Below are 10846 nucleotides of genomic sequence, written 5' to 3'. Positions count from 1 at the left end.
AGAAATACACCTGGTTTGAGAAAAATTCAGGCTGAAGTGGAATTTTGATCTGTAAATTCACAGGATTCTGATCATAAGGATTCACTTCAATTTGAATATTACCTGAATTTTCATCTTTTCCTTTTTTTTTAATCAATATATTCCCTTCCTTCTGACCATACAGAGTACTCTCGTGTTTTCATTCTGCTGCACACACAGAAGCCTATGCAATATCTGTGATAGTGTCCTGGGGTGTCTGTGACTTACGGTGTTGGGAAAAATGTTGCTGCATTCAGTTTCTGTTGTGACCAACTTCACACCAGAAACAAAAGTGCTACCCAAGGAGGAGTCTATTGTCCCCTGGCATGCTGGGTCTGTGCTGCTTGCACCTTTTTTCTCTGAGTTGTAGTGGTTAGCTTGGTGCTTTTGAGTTCGAATGAAAGACAACTGAAAATGGTTTATCTGCAGGAAGAGATTGGGGGAACTCTAGTCAAAGCAGATTTCTTGGGTGTTGTCATATGCCACCATGTGTCACAATATTTGTTTTGTGGAAATGCTTAAGGTTCATTAGAAAGCCAGAGCACTTCCACTTGATGTCACTCGGGCCTTTTGCATGAAACTACTTTGCAATTAGTGACATCTCTCACCTGATTTAGTGACAGTTTCAAGAAAGAAAACAGGAAAGTTTTAAGGAAGAAAATAGGTAGAACAGCATAGGGTTCAGTGATGCAGACTACAAGTGAGGGGAAGGAAAGTGGGGCAAGAAGAAAACATAGGCTGTGTTCTGAAAACCATATACCAGGGCCCAAGCCATTGGTGTAGATCGCCAAAAATAACTTTGCAATCATTTCCTGAAGAATCAAGATGGCAGAATTGGGTAAGGATATGTTTAAACTGATGGTGAAATATTAGCCAATGTGAAGCAAAAAAGGTACATTCCAAGAATTAGAAGAGAACAGAACAATAGCAGAGGGGTACCCGAGGACTGACAGACACAGGGAAGCAGTGAACAAAATGGCGTGGTGTTGCAGTGACTGATACCTCAGCGGTATTCAGCTAATGGAGATCTGAACTCCAGCAGCAGCTGGAACTCTACCAGCAATTAGGTGGGAAGGGATGTTTACCAGGAGCTCCAGAGGTAAACCCAGACAAAGAACGACCCGTCCTGCCAGTCTGCTTGATTTCACCAGGAGCAGAGATAGAGTGGCAGGTCCCAGATGGGCAATGTGGGAACAGGGTGGATTTCATAGCCCAGTATGGCTCCTAGAGCCAAATTGGGCACCATTTTGTTTATGGAAGCAAGGGCTATGGGGCAGGACTGTACATGCACTGAGCTGGGAGTGAACTCATTTTTGACTCACTGAACTACAATGTGGCATCCTACAGGTTCCACCCAAGACAGGTCTGGGTAGCCCTTAGACCTGATGGCAAAGAGATCAAGAACTCTAGCAGTGGCACATCAGATGTCATTTCTTACAGTGTGCCAAAGAATTTAAGACTGCAAGGGAAAACAGTAAGATGCACATGCACTGAGCTCAGTGAGAACTCACTGGGCTCAGTGGATTACACTGTTCCCACAGGAAAATAATACAAGCTATGGCTTCATACGAGTCAAAATAGGTCCGTGTGGCCCTCAGACATAATGATAAACAGGTTCTGGCAAAGTTAGCACAAGGAACAGCCTAGCTATAGAGGACTCCTAGTGTCTCCCTAGCCCTGGGACCTGCTCCAACCAGAAGTGGGAGAAAGGTTTTACAAACATGTTGAAACCTCAGCAGTATCACAGGAGGCAGAGTGTAGTGAGCCAAGAGCTGGGGCTATGGAGACTATGATGGAAATCTAACATAAGGACCCAGACCTGGAACTCATTGGAGAGAGTGGCACAATTGGCTGCAAAAAAAAAAAAAAGAGCCATGTAAGAACTGCAATAAGTAAAATCACATTGTAGACCTGTGGGTGACACAGCTTAGAAACCTGCCCCAAGGAGAAGATTCTGCTAACTAGACGTATAATGACCAAGAGCAAAAGAAGAGACAAAGGCACAATGAATATTACTGAAGACTCCCTTGCAAAGGAGCAAAACCCTTTGCCAAACTCAGAACTCACTAAGGAAGACATCGAGAAAATGGGGGATACAGAATTCAAAACAGTTGTTACAAGACTTCTTATCAACAACAAGAAGCATGTAAAGCAGGCATTCAAAGAATTCAAGGAATATGTCACACTGGAAATGAATCAGATGAAAGCTGTTATATCAGAAAGGAAGAATACAGTGGAGCAAAGTGAAAATACAGTGGAGGGTCTCCAAAATAGAATGAAAGAGGTAGAAGAAGGCATCTCAAAATTAGAAGTTATTTCCTGTCACCAGAGGGAAACAAACAAACCTGGAAGCACAGCTGGATCAGGCTAAAAAAGAAAGTATTCAAAAATTGAAAGACATTATTATTAGGGGTAATATAAGAGTTATGGGAGTTACAGAAAGTGCAGAAAGAGAAGCTGGGTTTACAAATGTATTTAGTGAAATAGGAAAATTTTTCCTAATTTACAGGAAGAATTGGGATACAACATCCAGGTGGGACATAGAACTCCCTACGAGGTTGACCAAAAGTAATCTTCACCAAGACACATGATAATCAAGCTCTCTTCAATCAAACATAAGGAAAAGATCCTGAAATGTGCATGTGGAAAAAATCAACTGACATATAAAGAAACGCCTGGAAACTCTATAGGCCAGAAGAGGATGGAGTGACAGATTCCAGATCCTAAAACCAAAAAATTGTCGGCCCAGGATAACGTACCCAGCAAAACTTTCCTTTGTCTTTGAAAATGAAATGTAATTCTTCCACAGTAAAGAAAAGTTAAGATATGCCTCTTCCAAACTTGCCCTACAAATGATACTTAAAGAAGTTCTCTTGACAGAGAAAATGAATAGCACCCACCAAAGAAAAGGCAAATGCAAAGAACATCCCAGTAAAATAGCACCAGAATATTAAATCAATTAACAACTCTGTTAAAATGACAGAACCAAATTATTACCAATTTGTATTAACCCTAAATGTAAACAACTCAAACTCATCAATCAAATGGCATACATTAGTAGACTGGGTTAAAAAACAAATCCCATCTATTTGTTGCCTATAGGAAACATGTTTTATCAACAAAGGTCAGTGGAAACTATATCTCATGGATTTTGATATTTTTTGTTAGTTTCAGCTCTTCAAAATACTTTCTTCTGATAAAATACTTCAATGACACATAGATCATACAGTAGGTTCAAGGAGGTTCTTGATTTTCTTTTTCATTTCTTCAGAGACACATTAGTCATTCAGTAGCATGTTATTTAACTCCATGGTCTTGTTATTTTCTCTTTTTTTTTCCTGAAGTTTGGCTTATTTTGTCGCTTTTCATTTAAGGGGATGCAAGGTAACTGTGTAATGGAGACTATCATATCTAGCAACGTTATTTAACTTCATGACATTGTAATGTTCTATTTTTCTTCCTGTTGTTGATTTTTATTTTGGCTTTTCATTTCAGGGGATATATAGTAACTGTGTAATGGAGACTATCATATCCAGATGTAAGGATACAATGCAGTATGCATCTCTACTTCCAAGCAAAGAAACTGTTTACTATATCGTGACAATAGGAGGCTGGACTCTGCCATTGTCCATGCCTGCAATGATGGACATATTACTCTGTATGAAGAACTATACTACAGTAATTACATTGTGATGGAGGAGAGAATTGGAGATGTGCTAAGGGAAATCTCAGGGCCTAAGGAACTGTATCATAAAATGATAATAATAAAAAGTAAAATTAAAAAAATAACCTTGCATGTTTTAGGGAATTTATCATGGTTCTGGAGTATAATGTACTCATTAATTTAAGCATCATAAGGTTGTACTGAGTAATTACCGTATTCTAGACAACAGGCTAGTTACTAAGGGCAAGATGCTGAGAAAGATAGATGGTATTTCCTGCCTGACTTGATCTCACATTTTAGTTAGCAGTTGTAGAGTATTAAGAAAACTGCTCTGTTGCTGTCCTGCAGTGATGAACTTGGTGCATTGAGTTGATAATAACATGCAAGGACTCCTGACTGGTGGTCAATAGCTGAAGTTTATTAACAGCACCAGACTTCTTAAAGAAGGATGTCATGTAGGCATCCAGGGAGAAGCAGCTTGAACCATTTATATCTCTACAGCAAGGTACAGTTTCCAAAACACAACTTGTTTATACCTAAACCTGTAAACCAGGAGGTTTCCTGTTCATTCATCTCTGTATCAATTGCTTCTGGCACCTTCAGGGGAGACTCAACTGGTTATGTCTCCCACAATTCTCCCACATTCTAAATGTCCTTCTACATTGCTCCTGTAAGGGAAGTATAAATCACCATTAGGTTCAAATGTTCATTGATAAAGCAATAAGGGTTAGAGGGTTGGAAGTAGCTTTCAGGATTCGTCATTTGCACCTGCAGATTGGATTTGTAATTTAGGCTTTAACCTTTTGAAGAGCAGTGCTGATGTGTAGTTATTTAAACACAAAAAGGATCTGGTGGCTTTCAATTCCTGGGTATTTGGAGCTGAAATCATCAAACTTGCATCTACACTTGGGGTTGGAATTTCTCATCCAGTATAGCTTCCTCTCTCCTTAAAAAAGCAATCATCCATGTTATTTTTTGCTCCATTTCCTGCATCTGTTTATGTGACTCTATCCAGTGTCACCTCATGTGGCTTCTGGCTCAGGACATAATCACTATGATAATCTCTGCCCTCTGCTGTGAATTGGCAGCTGACACACTCTCTGACATAGTATAAAGGACCTCCTCTCCTCAGGATTGAGCAGAGAATGGGGCAAATCCTCTCATACTGACAAGCAGTAAGAGAAAATCAGTTCAAGGAGAGGCAGCAACACATAATCATAGACTTTGGGCTCTCCCACCTGTAAACTCTGAGTAAATCAGAGAGTGATAGCGTTAACTACTGCTATGTAAAAGGGCAGCTGGCAAACATTGGTTGTCATACCTTTTTCTTCCATTGTGGGATCCATCCCTCCCACCATTTTCATTTCACTGTGGATGCTTGTAAGTCCCAGGCTGCTTGCAAACTAAGCAACATCTTTTTGTTCTTTATAAATTCTGGATTTGGAACTTTTAAGCTTCCTTTTCTCTTCCTTCACTTCTATTTTTGTCCTACTCCCACCAAAAAGGAGAAATGAATAAAACTCATAACACATTGACTCAAAGGAAAGAATTGTGTCAAGTATTTTGTGAGGAGTCAAACTGGGTATTAGGCAGTTAGAGTATTCTGGGTCCCTGAATCATTTTTCTCAAATATAAAATCGTATTTTCTCTACCATGTCTTAAATTCACCAGAGCACGTTTCTCCCAAGAGACAATTGCATAATGAACATATCAAGAACATGCTTTCCCCAAGAGATAAGGATGAAATCAGCAGATCAGTTCCCCACCTAAAGTGCCCACCCAATTCCATTTCAGGGTAGTGTCAGACTGGTCTCTTTATCATTAGAAAGAGACTGAGCAAGTTAACTGGTAACACCTTTTGGGGCCTTTTGTCCCAAAGCCAGGTATCATGAAAACCAGGAATTTTCCTTTGTTTTTGGAGAAACTCCTTTGAAGCAAAATTTTAAATGATGCCAACACCCCCTGTGCACAGGTCTCTCCTTTCTTGAAGTCCTCTCCTGTTACTAGGATGGGAGCGTCTTTTCTCCTTTCTTCCAATAAATCTTGCTTTAAAACTAAACTGTGTCCTCAAGAAAATTATTTTTCCTGGGAGACAAGAATTGAGGTTGATGATGTATTTTGTGTCAGCAAGTCCTAGAATGGTATGAGATTTAGAAAGAAAAAAAAAAGAAAAAAAATGAAAGAAACTTCACTTTTAACAAAAGGCAATACAAAGCAAGGTGATTTTTCTTCATGGATACATCAATAGGAATTTATTCATTCTCATAATATGCCCAAGGTTAATTCTTTCCAGCTTTCCTGATCAGCATTTTCTGTTGGTTCAGAAGTGTGGCAGGGTTGGAGGTTAAGAAAGAGTACCTGTTTTCTGTTCAGTTTGGAGAACTGCAGGAAACTATAAGGCAGTCCATAAGCATGTAAAAAATTTTTTTTTGCATGTAAAAAATTGTTGGAGAAATGAGCACTGTAGAGTGTTAGTGGGAAATGAGCACAGGACGATCTTTACAGGGAAGCAAGGTAAAACAAAGATCAAAAAGCAAACCAAGCATGACCAGAGAGCTACAAAGAAGGAAAGAAAACCTGAAGGTGAAGATCAGAAGAAAATAGAAAATTAGATCAGATAGTCAGAGACCAATAAGGAAGCTTAGAACAGACAGGATACAGTCAGCTTGGAATCCCATACACCTTGCTAGGTAGGACATAAAGATTAGTTACTCCTCACTAAGGAACTGAAGATTTCTCTGCACACCCCTCCTAAAACTGCTCTGCTCCTCAATTGTTAACATATGGCTTGAGTTACAAGCCTGTTTGGACTAGCCTAAAATTCATAAAGTTCAGTAGAAAGCATGCTTAAATACTCTAAGCTGCTAAATACAACAATTAAAATAGACATGAGACAGTTGAATAGTACCCTATAACTATTATAAGGTATATAGCAGCCGGTTGTGTAAAAACTACAATTGAAATGTCAATGAAGTAGTCACAGTATGTGGTTAAGAACTTGGGTTTTCCAACACATTGGTCACTGAATACCATGTCAATTAACTTCATAATGTTGTAAATTGTTGTTGAAGTTGTGTAGTGGCTTTTTTATTGGAGGGGATGATATTCTGCCAGCTCTACTTTCAGACCAGGGATGGCCTCCCAATGAAACAAAGTTATCTGGACAATAAGATGCTGGACTTTCTATGTGGCCCATACCCACAAGAAAGGAATCATGACTGGATATGAACTGTACTACAGTAACAATATGGAGGAAATCAATTTGGGGGGAGGGCTTTGGGGAACCCCAGAACCTATGAAACTGTGTCATATATATTTTTTTTAATTTAAAAAAAGACGAAAATGGGAAATTTGCAGTGTCTAAAGGAATTTTGAATATATCTGACAGTATACACTTGCTGATAAAGAGGTAAGGAAACAGAGGGTATTGAACTCACATTGGTAAGACTGTGATACCATAAAGTTTCTTTGAAGGTTAATTTGTCAGAACTCTCTAAAAATCTCTTTAAATGTAAACGGCCTTTGATGGGATTCAACTGCAGAAATTATCCTGCATATATTTGGTCCTATAGAAACACCAGATTTTTGTAATATTGTGATGGGAATAAAACAGAAACAATCAATATGTATCAATAGGGGATTGTTAAAATACATGAAGACAAATTTATATAATACTATGTATGTAGTGATTTGAAATACATTTTAGTGGTGAAGTAGAAAAAAAATGTTGGAAAAAGTAATTAAAAATTCATTTATATATTAACTTAGATACTTTAGAAAGTTCATAGAAAATAAAGTTTAAAATGAGTTTAATCGGGCCAATGCCATGGTACAGTAGATTTGGTTTTTCCGCATTCATAATTTATTGTACAAGTTGAATTACCACACGTTGAGTTGAAGTAGTGTCTCTGGGCATAGGGGCAGATGGGGAAACAATTTGAAATTCACTTATGTTGCTTTCACAGCTGGAGTAATTTTAGACCTTATACTGAAGTACATAACCAGCAAAGCATTGCCTCCATATGTGGCTAGTACACAATTCATTCTGCCTGTGACCATGTAAGAGTTGAAACACTTTGATTTCAGTGAACTGGAATTGGGCATCAGTTTCTGGACCTGCCATGATGTCAATCTTCTCAAAGCTGCCCAGTCCACAGCTGACATCCTTCAACGCCTACTGAGAGTGAACCAGGCCCGGCTGGAAGCCATGGCACAGATTAAGCTTTCATCTGTCATGCTAGTGTCCCATGTGGGTACTGGTTCCAGTCCAAGCTTTTTCACTTCCAATCCAGTTCTTTATCGACTAGAAAAGCAGCAGAGGATTGCCTAAATCCTTGGGTCCCTGCAACAACATTGGAAACCTAGAAGCTTCTGGCTGTAGATCTTTCCATTTCTTTTCCCTTTCAAGAAATCTGTCATTCAAAAAAATTATTTTAAAAAATGAAGTTATTTTGATGCAAAAATCAAAATTCATTCAATGTTTTTTGTGAAATATACCTCATCCACAAGCTTTTAAAAAGTCCCTAGTATAAATTTCAAGGCTTTTTTTTTTTTACTTTTTATATATTTTATATTATTATCTTTATGCTACAGTTCCATATGTACAGGGATTCCTCCCTCCACCCTTCCATAACTTCCCCCAGTTTTCCCTATATTATCACAATAATACAGTCCTTCAGCTATAGCCTTAAGTCCTACATTCTGCTATTTAAATATATTGTGGTCCTGTAGTTATAGACAACTGTACATAGTCTAGCATGCTTTGTAAAGTTACATATATCAAGTTTTTATTGGGATTCCTCCTTTTGTAAAGGAACAGACATGTATACTGCAATATATCTTCACTTCCAGATATGCTAGTCTCCATTATATAGCTCACCTACAAAAATGCTTTACATTTGTTCACTAATGTATTTTGTGAGTTTTAAAGTTTACTACAAAAAAAAACTAATTTTATAATTCCATTCTCATGGTGTTTTAAAGTAGCCATATGTGTATGTGTGCATATGGAATTCTTGTAAAGGCCTGTAAGAAACTATTAGAGACTTTGTTCTGGGAAAGGTAACACAGCAAAAGGAGTAAGCAGTGTGGAGATTACTCATTGTGGAGATCTGCTCTTGAAAAAACAGATCACAATGCCTGAGGACTCTGAATCTTAAGGGTTCTTAGCAGACTAAGAATGCTACAGGGAGCAGACTCCATGCTGAGATTGCAGATAAACCTTGGGCTGGCTAACACATCTGGGGAGGTGTGAGGCATCTTCATTATCTCCCTGTTCCTTCAGTGATTGTGGCCTAAACATATCTGAGTATCAACACAGTTCTGTTGGATTCTATTTCTAGTTAGATCTGTTTGTTTACCAGTGTGGATTCCTGTAACTCATGTTTACTTATCCAGCTGCTTGGAGCCTGGTGATTTTTTCCCATAATCCCTTGTATCCTATTGTTGGAGCAGTTTGTTCACCAATGTTCCATTAACTTGTAACTTTTACCAACCTGCTTGTTCTGCAAAAATTGGTATAAGACCAAAACATTTCAATAAATTGTGAATTCATTCATCTCGCCCCTGTATCCTGTATCCCAAAGTTCTTCTTGGCGTGGATGTCACACTTTAATTTCCAGTCCCCACTAGAGGGACCACCAAAAAAGAGGTACTTTTGAGCCCTCCTGCAGGATTTTATAATAAGTTAAACCTTTCCCTTTGAGAGACAAGGCATGCTATATGGTGGACAGTTCAAATCCAAGCTGCTCCACTACTAATTCATCTCCCTGTTAATGTGTGTGGGAAAACAGAGGAAGATGTACCAAGTGTTTGCATACAGAACTCATTTGGGCCCCTGGGATGGATCTCCTGGCATCTTGCTTAAGACTGAGATCAGACAGGCTCAGCTAGGTGTGAGCCAGTAGATAGAGTATTTCTCTCTCCTCACTTTGCAACTCTGAAATACAAATGAACATATTTTTAAGTGGTGTAAGCTTTTTAAAAGGCTACAGAACAGAAAAAAAGGGAAAGAAAGAAATTCGCTGGTTCAGTTTTCAGATGGCTCATCCAGAGCTTCATCATGGTTTAATCAGTCTCTTAAGCAGTAGAGCAAAGATTCACACCTCAATTTTTAATTGAAAAACAATTTATGTCTTTACATCATTGAAAAATATTTTCAAGAAGTAGAGTACCTAATTATGAAAAAGGAAAAACAACCTGAAATCAGAAAGACCTGTATAGTGCTTCCATTTGCTAATTCTACACAAGAGACAAAAATACAGCTAGTGGAAACATGTATGGAAAAAGCTAGCTCACTAAATTGCCACTAGCAAAGCCACGCAAGCTTTGAAATAAACTAAAATTACTTAATAAAGCCTAAAGTTGCATTCACATTTCTCTGCCAAATTAATACACTTGCTGTAATAAAAACATAACATTAAGGTTCAAAATATGCCCAACTGTAAGACTATGTGAAAAAAAAAAACTTATTGTACACATGTATGTAATAGTAGATTGATAGAAACACAATAACCTCACTATCTAGAATGAAATCAAATGCAAATAAATTCTCACAAAATTTATATTTAAATCATCTTTATTTAAAAGTGCAGTCATTAGATATAAGAGTTGCAAGATGATTCATTGTGAGAAAAAAAACCCACACAAGTAAGAGACATTCCAAAAAGAGAAAAGTGGAGAGATAACAAGATTATATTGGTTGAGTGATCCAAAACCACTTTGAGATGTCCTTCTTGGATTATGGGTGCTCTGGAGCTGGTTAAAGGTGGTATACTGTTGAAAATTCATCTGCTTCCAGATTGTGTGGGTGGGAAAAAATTCAGGGAAATAAAGAAATTAATGAGGATAATCCCTTTGTGAATACTTTTCTCACTGCTGAAAGAAACAGGAAAACAAGGTTTTAGTTGTTGTTATTTTTTTCATTACAGACTCTGTAACTCACAAAATGAAACAATAATTTTCTAAGCAAAATCTAACTAGCATCATACCTTAATGTAAAACATTAAGAATACTAAGAAAAACACAAACACTTCAAGCAAAAAATAAGAATGCATTTGGGAAGATAAAACTTTTATGCACCATTAAACCATGAAAAAGGATTATTTTCAAGCATAGAATGCTAAAATGCCATCATCTAACAGATAACTTAAGGCCAAAACACAT

The 10846-nt window shown here is 37.8% G+C and overlaps 1 pseudogene; it reads right to left on the bottom strand.

Annotated features, from left to right (window-relative positions):
• Positions 1-7630: 7630 nt before the first annotated feature.
• On the bottom strand, positions 7631-7805 carry LOC121160739 (annotated as a pseudogene).
• Between the last annotated feature and the right edge of the window lie 3041 nt (positions 7806-10846).

The sequence above is a fragment of the Ochotona curzoniae genome, unplaced genomic scaffold (genome assembly GCF_017591425.1).
Source record: "Ochotona curzoniae isolate NIBS_2020 unplaced genomic scaffold, NIBS_Ocur_1.0 contig_4531, whole genome shotgun sequence".
NCBI lineage: Eukaryota > Metazoa > Chordata > Mammalia > Lagomorpha > Ochotonidae > Ochotona > Ochotona curzoniae.
The sequence above is the reverse complement of the archived record's forward strand: the minus strand, read 5'-3'. Positions and strand labels throughout refer to the sequence as shown.